Genomic DNA, 8,757 nt, shown 5'->3' with positions numbered 1-8,757 from the left:
GAGAGAGAGAGAGAGAGAGAGAGAGAGAGAGAGATACATGTGTGTGTGTGTGTGTGTGTGACATTGGAGTTCTACAAAGGAGAATAAATTACTTGGGAGATGAAAGCACCAAAGGAGGTGGGCTACTCACAAAGGACTCCACAAATTTTAGGACATCCAGTCATTAAAGTCTATAACAGATAATGATAGAAAATCTCTAAATGTTCTACTTTTAGTTACAAGTCAGCAGATGGAGAAGAACAGAGGTGAGAAAAGGTACTCAGCTAACAGCTTTGGACCAAGAAAGCCAAATGAAGCAAAAAAGAAAGAAACTTTTCCATACACTTAAACATACATTGACATTTTGGTTTGTTGTTGTCATTATTGTTTCACATTTTGGACTTGAAATGCCAGGTGAAGGAGAACATGGTGATGCACACCTGGGATCCCAGCCTACTGAGGCTGAGGCAGAAGGATAGCAAATTCAAGTCTATCCTGAGCAATTTAGCAGGACCCTTTCTCAAAAAAAAAAAAAAAAAATTTGTAAAGGGCTACTGGGTATGGTGGTACAGTCCTCTAATTCTAGTACTGGGGAGGCTGAAATCACCATGAGTTTCAGGCCAGCCTGGTTTCTGGTTTGCATTGCAAGACTCTGTGTGTGTGTGTGTGTGTGTGTGTGTGTGTGTGTGTGTGTCAAAAGGGTAAATGGTGCAGCTCAGTGCAAATGTCTTGTGTTCAATCTCCAGTTTAACCCCCTCACCCCAAAGAAAAATAAATAAAATGAGGGAAGAAAGAAAAAAAAATAGGTGAAGGATGATCAACCAGCATTCCATTCTGCTTACAAACCCAAACTGTTAGGGAATTGACCATGTTAAAGTATGTTGTGACACCACCATTTTGGGTTGGACTTCTGGGTTCTTCTTCCCCTAAACCCCGGTCTTGAGTTTCCTTTTCCCAAGACCACATCAGCATATAGAATTAAAACCTAAAGCTTCCTGCAGAGCTCCCTCCTTAGAGGGCAACGAAGCTTGCGATAGGCTAAGAGCAGCCTACTACACCCTAACAAGGAGGCCTTTGGATCCAAGCCCCTTAAATAGGCCAACACTTCCTCATCTCTCTCTCTGCGCTCTCTCTCTCTCTCTACCCTTTCTCTCTGCTCCACTCCCTTGAATAAGATCTCCAGTCTGACCTCTTGGTGTGCGTTGTTGAGCGTCTCTGTTCCCTTTCACAAACAATTAAGAAGCAACAAATACTTCTCCTTACAGACTATTTTCCTATCCCAACTTCCATTATTCATCTTGTTTTACCACCACAGCCAATGTAGTTTCAGTGTGAACAATTTGTGCTTTCTTCTGTCCATATTTATTCCAAACCCTCATCATTTAGACCCACCAGATATTTTTCCAGCTGCTGCCTAGCCTTGCTGCTAGTGACTTACAGAATTTGTCCTGGCTTTTGTTACTATTTTCTGATTAGCATGTGTTATAACTCAATAAATCTTATTTTTATTTAGTCGCTATTTAGTCACTATTTATTTAGTCACTAAAATTTCAATTTAACATGGACAACAATTTACTATGATTATACCACTAAAAATACACATAGATACACTGTTCCTATGAAATTACTCTTCAGGATAGAGATTAGAAATACATGTAATACCAATCTCTCTAATGAACACTGGTGCAAAAATTCTCAAGAAAATATTGGCAAAGAGAATCATCAAAGAGATCATGTGGTCCAGGGGTTTAGCTCAGTGATTCTGCTGCCTGCCTCACAAGTGTAAGGACCAGAATTTGATCCCCAGTACCAAAAAAAAAAAAAAGAAAAAGAAAAGATATGCACAATGACCAACTAGGTTTAATCCCAAGGATGCAAGGATGGTTCAACATATACAAATCAATAAATGTAATTTATCACATAAATGGAAGCAAAGGATCAAATCACATGTTCATCTCAATATACATAGAAATAGCTTTTGATAAAATGCAACATCCAGAGCCTGGGGATTTAGCTCAGTGGTTCCACTGCCTTCCAGGTGCAAGGTCCCAAGTTCAATCCTCAATACCAAAGAAAAAGAAAAAAAGCAGCATCCATTCATGATAAAAACCCTAAAGAAAATAGGTATATAAGGAAAATTTTATAATATGATAAAAGCCACTTATGATAAACCTACTGTCAATGATAGGGAAAGCTTTAATAGTGAAAACTTAGGAAATGTCACAGTATAAGATAACTTCTGCCCCTCACTCTGCTTAGTTCAGAATTAACCAGTACTGGAGACACCTAGTCTCCCCCAAAAGTTTTGTAAGTGAAAAGAACCATTGTTAGCTTTGTTGATCAAACATTCTCCCTTCCCCCTGGCTAGAATAGGTAACTGAATAAATCTTAAAGGTAACTTTCCCTGACAAAGAACTGCATCTGGGTTGAAATTCAACTGCCTTGCTATCATGTTTTGGGTATCAGCAATGTGAGCTGTGAAAATGCAATATAACCAACTGAATGAGATCAAGGGTATAAAAACCTATAAAAGAAGGAGTTGTAGCCCAATGGTTAGGTCAGTCAGGGCACCGCCATTAGGTATCATCGATCCCCATCAATGGAGTAAACTTTTTTATTTTGCTTCCATTCTGCTGCCCCTCTGTGTCACTTGCCAATTCCTTCTGTAACATCAACATCATATTAAGTGGGGAAACACTGAAATCTTTCTCTCTAAAATCAGGAACAAGATAAGAATGTCCAGGGCCAGGCACAGTGATGCCTGCCTGTAATCCCAACACTAGAGAGGCTGAGGTGGAGGATTGTCACAAATCTGAGGTCCACCTGGGCTACAAAGTGGGTTCAAGGCCAGCCTGAACTACAAAACAAGACCCTGTCTCAAAAAAAAAGACAAGGATGTCCACCATCACCACTCCTGTTAAACATGGTCCTCAAAACATTATCCAGATCAATCAGACAAGGGAAAGAAACAAAATGACATGCATAGGAAAGGATGAATTCACTGGTGATACAAAATACCTGACACTCTAAATTAAAGGAGGAAAGGTTTATTGTACCTCACAGTTTCAGTCCATAATTGGCTAGCTCAAAGGCCAGGTGGCATGGCAAATGGGCATTGCAGAGCAGAAACAGTTCATGGTGGTCAAAAGGCAGCAAAACAATGAAGAAGCTAAGAAGCAGCAGCAGCAGCCACTAGGCTACATCCCCAGTCCAGGGAGATCTTTTTCTAATGGATGAGAGAACAAGAGATGAAAGGTGGAGTGCAGGAAGGCCAGGAAGCGGGATGAGGGGAAAAAGGAATTGAAGACATAAAATAATAGAAATAGAGCTTTTGCAAGTGAGAAGGGGACTGACAGTTGGAAGAAGCAGTGAGAAAGAAGAAGGGTAGAGATGAAAAAAAGAATTAAAATATATTAGGTACATGTACAAATGCCCCACAATAAATGTAATCATATGTACTGCAGACATGTACTAACAACAACGACAAAAGAGGAAACATTCCTTTTTTTCTTTTAAAAAAGAAAGAAAAGAAAAGAAGGAGAGAGAGAGAGACATAATCATAAAGTTATGCACTGGTTTTGTCCAATGGATTGATTGATATTTTCTTTTCTTTTTTTCTTTTTGGTACCAGGAATCAAACTCAGGGCCTCACACTTGCCAGGCAGGAGCTGTTCTGCTGAGCTACATCCCCATCCTTTGGATTGATTGATTTTTGTGGTCCTGGGAATTGAACCCACAATCTTCACACTGAGCAACGTTACCAGTCCTTTTTTTTTTTTTTTTTTTTTTTTTTTTTTTTTTCCAGGAAATAAACTTTCTCCTTGTCTTCAGGAATCAAACTTGGATCCTTGTGCTTGCAAGGCAAGTAGTGGAACCACTGAGCTAAATCCCCGGCATTCCCCCCCCACTTATTTTAATTTGTTTATTGAGACAGGATCTCCCTTTCTAATTCAGGCTGCCTTGAACTCACTCAGTAGCCCAGGCTAGCCCCAAACACATGGCAATCCTCCTGCCTCAGCCTCGTGAGTGCTAGGATTACAGGCATATGCTGCAATGCTCGGATGGATGAACAGCTTTTAGTAATAGCAATCCAAATACTACTTTCCTGATAATTTTCAAATAGGCATAGTGATCTCTTCACTTGAAAATATACTAAATAATATCCCATTGTTCCTGGTCAGGCATCTCTGTTTCATGTGATACCCAAGCTCTTTGTATCCCAAACAAAGAATTGATCAGGACACACAGAAGTAGTAAGAAAGGCAGATTTATTAAAGGGAAAGTAAACTCCACAGAATGGGCATGGGCCAAGAATAAAGAGGTTTTGTGGTTTTATGGGGACTTTTCCTGGGTCTTGAGTCTCCACCCTCACGTCTAGAGAGGGAGATTTGAACATTTATGGGAATAGTTGAAACCAGCATAGCATCCAAAACCAATTAGGGCCACTGGAACCGCAGTGCTAATGATATTATAATGACTGAGGGGTTATGCTCCATTACTCTAAAGCAGTGAGTTAGAGCACACACTTCTGGGGCTCAGACTAGAAGTCAAGGAAGTGTGTTAAGGGAAGAAGTATGTATTTTAGGGTGATATCAGAAAATTAAGAAAATACAACGACAGGGCTGGGTGTTTAGGTCAGTGGCTCCGCTGCCTACCTCGCAAGCACAAGGTCCCAAGTTCGATTCCCAGTATCCAAAAAAACCCAAAAACCAAAAAAGAAGCAACTAACAAAATACAATGAGGACTTAGTGCTCCTATGGTTTGTAAGAGCAAGAAGCCATCCTGTTTGTTGTGAGACTAAGGCCAATATGTTTGCTACACTATTTCCAATCTCAGGATAAGTGATATTTTGGCTGAGTGCAAAGGTTTATATGCCTTAAATCCTCTAGGAGGCTGAGACTAGAGGGTCATCGCAAGTTCAAGCCCAGCCTAAATAACTTAGCTAGACTGTGTCTCAAAATGAAAAAAATAAAAAGGGTGTGGGGGGTGTCACTCAGTGTGAGGGCCCTGGTTTCAACCCCAGTATGGGAAAGACAGACAGAAAGAGAGACAGACAGACCGACTGGTTATTTGGACATTACAGTCTCAGACAGACTCACCAGTGCAGTTAACAAAACAGTTTCTAGTTAAACACTATCACATGGAATACATTGGAATTGTGCCTTACCTTTGGCTTTTGCTTTGTCTATCTTTTTCTGTGCACTAAGTGGGATAGAGTTTTCAATCTATTTTTGAAGTGCTCTTGTGTTTAGCTTTCATTTTGTCCTAAAGAGTTTTTGTGATATTGCTTTATTTTTAAGAACAGTTCGAGTATGAGATAGGAGCTTCCAAAAGGTTAAAAATATGGGGAAAAAAATGATGCAGAAAAAGAAAAAAGAACAGAAAACTCACATTCACACACACACACACACACACACACACAAACTTACCATTGAAACAAGATGAATGTGAGACAATGAACGATAAACAAGGTTATAATATATTAAATGTTTTTAAGGGAGGGCTTGTCATATTGGATACAGAATTTTTGCAATTTATGAGAAGATGAAGAAAAATTCTGAATCAGTCATATATTGTGATAAATTGATTATTACCACAAAAAAAGCTGATTTTTGCATCAGTCATAAGACAAAAAACATTATTAACAAGTGGCCGTGATCTTGAAGATGTCCACCATCTTGCTCAGTCCCTTGCCCCTTCCCACCAACTACCACCAAGTCATTAATTCATTATTTGGCAAGTACACTTACCTTTCATATTTCATTTTATGCAAAAATTTGTTTATTACTTATACAAATTTGAATTATTTAGTTGCATTTTTCTGCAAAAAACAGTATGGATGTTAGATTGGGTTTTAAGGTATCACTATTGGTATGATTTGGATATGGCTGGTTGGATGTCCCTCCAAAGCTCTACCAGTTGAAATTTTATCTCTAAAGGGCAGGGGTTAGAGTTCAGTGGCAGAACACTTGCCTAGCCTGTGTGAGTCCCTGGTTTCAATCTCCAGCACTCAAGAAAAATTTTTGCGTTGTACTGGGAGGGTGGAAACTTAATCCAACTATGGCGTTTAAAGGTGGGGCCTGAGGAAGGGATTAGGTAAACTCACTAGGGGACCTCTTGTGATTGAATCCCAGAGTTTCACAAGAAGAGGAAGAGAGGCCAGTTATGAAAACACACACTCCTGTTCCCTCCTTGGCTGTGAGAGGAGGCAGTGCCTCCGGATTCTTCCAACAAGGTCATTGTTAGAGTTCCCTCACTTTAAAATGGCCCTAACTAGTGATGTCACAAGCCCCTCCTAATGATGTCACAGGTCCCCCAATCCCCAGCCACTATGTCACTCAATCCCACCCCAGCTCCTCTGAGCCCCACCCCAGTCCTATAAGGAGTGCTCCCTGTCTCAGCCATATTGCCCTCTCTCCTTTGTTCGGAGACAGCTGGGCAGACCCTCCCATAATAAAGGGTTGTTATGGTCCTGGTCGGGTCCTGGTTTTCAGCTCATTTTACCTAACAATCATTACCCCCTATATGCTTTGAACCTTCAAACTGAGGGATAAATAAACCTCTTTGCTTTCAAATTTACCTAGTCTGTAGTATTGTGTTATATTAGCAACAGAAAGTGGACTAATATAATTATATTTTCCCCTAAAGTTAATGAAAAATATTTTTGAAAACTTTCAATTAACATCAGTGCTTTAGGGAATGAATTAAAATTGTTAAAAAGATAGCTGTCTATGAAATTTATCCAATTCTGTAGGTCCAATTCCCAGTTAAGATCTTATGTTGAGAGCCAGGCATGGTGACCTTTCCCTATAATCCCAGCACTCAGGAGGCTATGGCAGGAGGATTGCTCCAAATTCAAGGCCAGCTTGGGCTACAAAGTAAGGTCAAGGCCAGCCTGAACTGCACAGCAAGACCCTGTCTCAAAAACAAAAACAAAGACCTTATGTTGGGACTCCCAGATTCTGGTTCCCAGGCAGACTGCACAGGCCCGCCAGCTCATCTCCTGTTACAAGGAGTGTCCTTGAACTGAAGTAGCCAAGTATTCATTGTCCAAAGCGAAGACATCTGGCAGTGAAGGGGTGTCAGTGTTCTGGGTGTCTGTAAGCTACTTGAGGAAAATCAGGATACAATGAGAACTGTCTCCTTTACCTGCAGTTAGTGATGTTTACCACTTGGCTCACTGGGGGTAAAACATTCCTTTGTGTGTCTTCTGATTTTCATGGTATAAGTATTCCCATCACCGGGGTGGGTCTGAGGGTCCCTGAGGCGAAACAAAGAACTTAACCCACCTCTTTAACATAAATCTCCGGGTTCCTTTCCAGACACCTCAGTAAGAGGCACAAGAAGGATTTATTATAGGCAGATATGGGACACATTCAAGAGTGGAGTACATGTGCTCAGAGAAATGAGGCACCATACAGTCAGGAGTTTTTGATGTTTTTGGAAGTGGAACTCTATACAATTCGATAATCTACAGTCTTAGTCTTGTCTTTCTTTAGTCTTAATTTTAGTGGGTGGGAGAGTATGGCCCACTCCTGGTAGGATAATGGTCTATTCCCATGGGAAATCCCAAAAGGGGGTCCATTTATGGGTGAAAGAGGATCTTTTGCAAGAAAAAGGGAATGGACAGACCTGGAAGGGAGTCACTCAGATTTGCTGTTTTGGCAGAAGGAAAAAGTAAACAGACCGGGTTAGACTCTAAAGCTTCAGTTTTTCTTTAAAATACAATTTTTTTTAATCTCAATTTTCTTGTCTCCTTTCTACCTAGCTTTATTTCTTCTATCCTACCTCATTCTCAACACAGCCAATATCAAGTGATCAACGGTTTAATAAACAACTTTGGAGCCTTGGAGCCAGGGATTTAGCTCAGTGGTGCCACCACCTGCTTTGCAAATGCAAGGTCCCGAGTTCAGTCCCAGGTACCAAAAAAAAAAAAAAAAAAGTGACTTCGAAGCATCTTGGAAATTTAGCAACTGGCTCTTCCTAGCCAGCTGCACCACAATATGACATGGAGTCCAGACACCAAATTCCTCACAGCTCAGAGGAGAGTTTGGCTGCATTGCACTACATATTCTATATTCCTGTATTCCTATTTTCTGATTTCAGAATAGAACTCTTCAAAGCAGAGGAGAAATTCTGTTACCTTCAAGGGAATCCACAACCCAATGATAGGTGTAGTATTATTTTTTCGTCCTTTCAAACATACCACAAATAGTTTACTTTTCTAATTTATTCAAACATCAGTGAGCTATATACATATAAATGTGAATATGTAGATGTAACGTCTGGGAAGGGGTAAACAAGCCACGCCATGCCACAGCTCTTCTAGACCTGCAGTTCCCAGGTGTCCTCAACTCAGTACTGGTAAAAGAACTAAAGAAATAGGTGGTTTTATTTGAAGGTGAGGAAAAGGGAGTGCTCTGGATGAGTAGGTAGTATTTGAAAAATACCCATGGATTCTGGTCTGCAGCTTGTTTTATTGAGGTCTTTATCCCATGTAGGCTCCTCCCTGGAATGATTGGCTCCCTGGCTATCTTTGCTCCTCTCCTTGAATTTCTTTTCTCTCCCTCTCTCCCTCTTTAGGTCTCCTCACAATATGACCTTTCCTGTTGTTTGGCAGAGGCTAGGATTATGGGGAGCAGTGTTAGGGACAGGTAGTTTAGGTTTCAGGATTAAGCAAAGGGATTTATGTTGATCATCCTACCTAGGACCTTCCTGAGTTTAGTTTCCTTACCTCTGTCCTTCTGATTGCATCACTTTTTTTTTTTTTTTTTTTTT

The sequence above is a fragment of the Fukomys damarensis genome, unplaced genomic scaffold, assembly GCF_012274545.1.
Source record: "Fukomys damarensis isolate Sample0158 unplaced genomic scaffold, DMR_v1.0_HiC HiC_scaffold_16, whole genome shotgun sequence".
Taxonomy (NCBI): domain Eukaryota; kingdom Metazoa; phylum Chordata; class Mammalia; order Rodentia; family Bathyergidae; genus Fukomys; species Fukomys damarensis.
The sequence above is the reverse complement of the archived record's forward strand: the minus strand, read 5'-3'. Positions refer to the sequence as shown.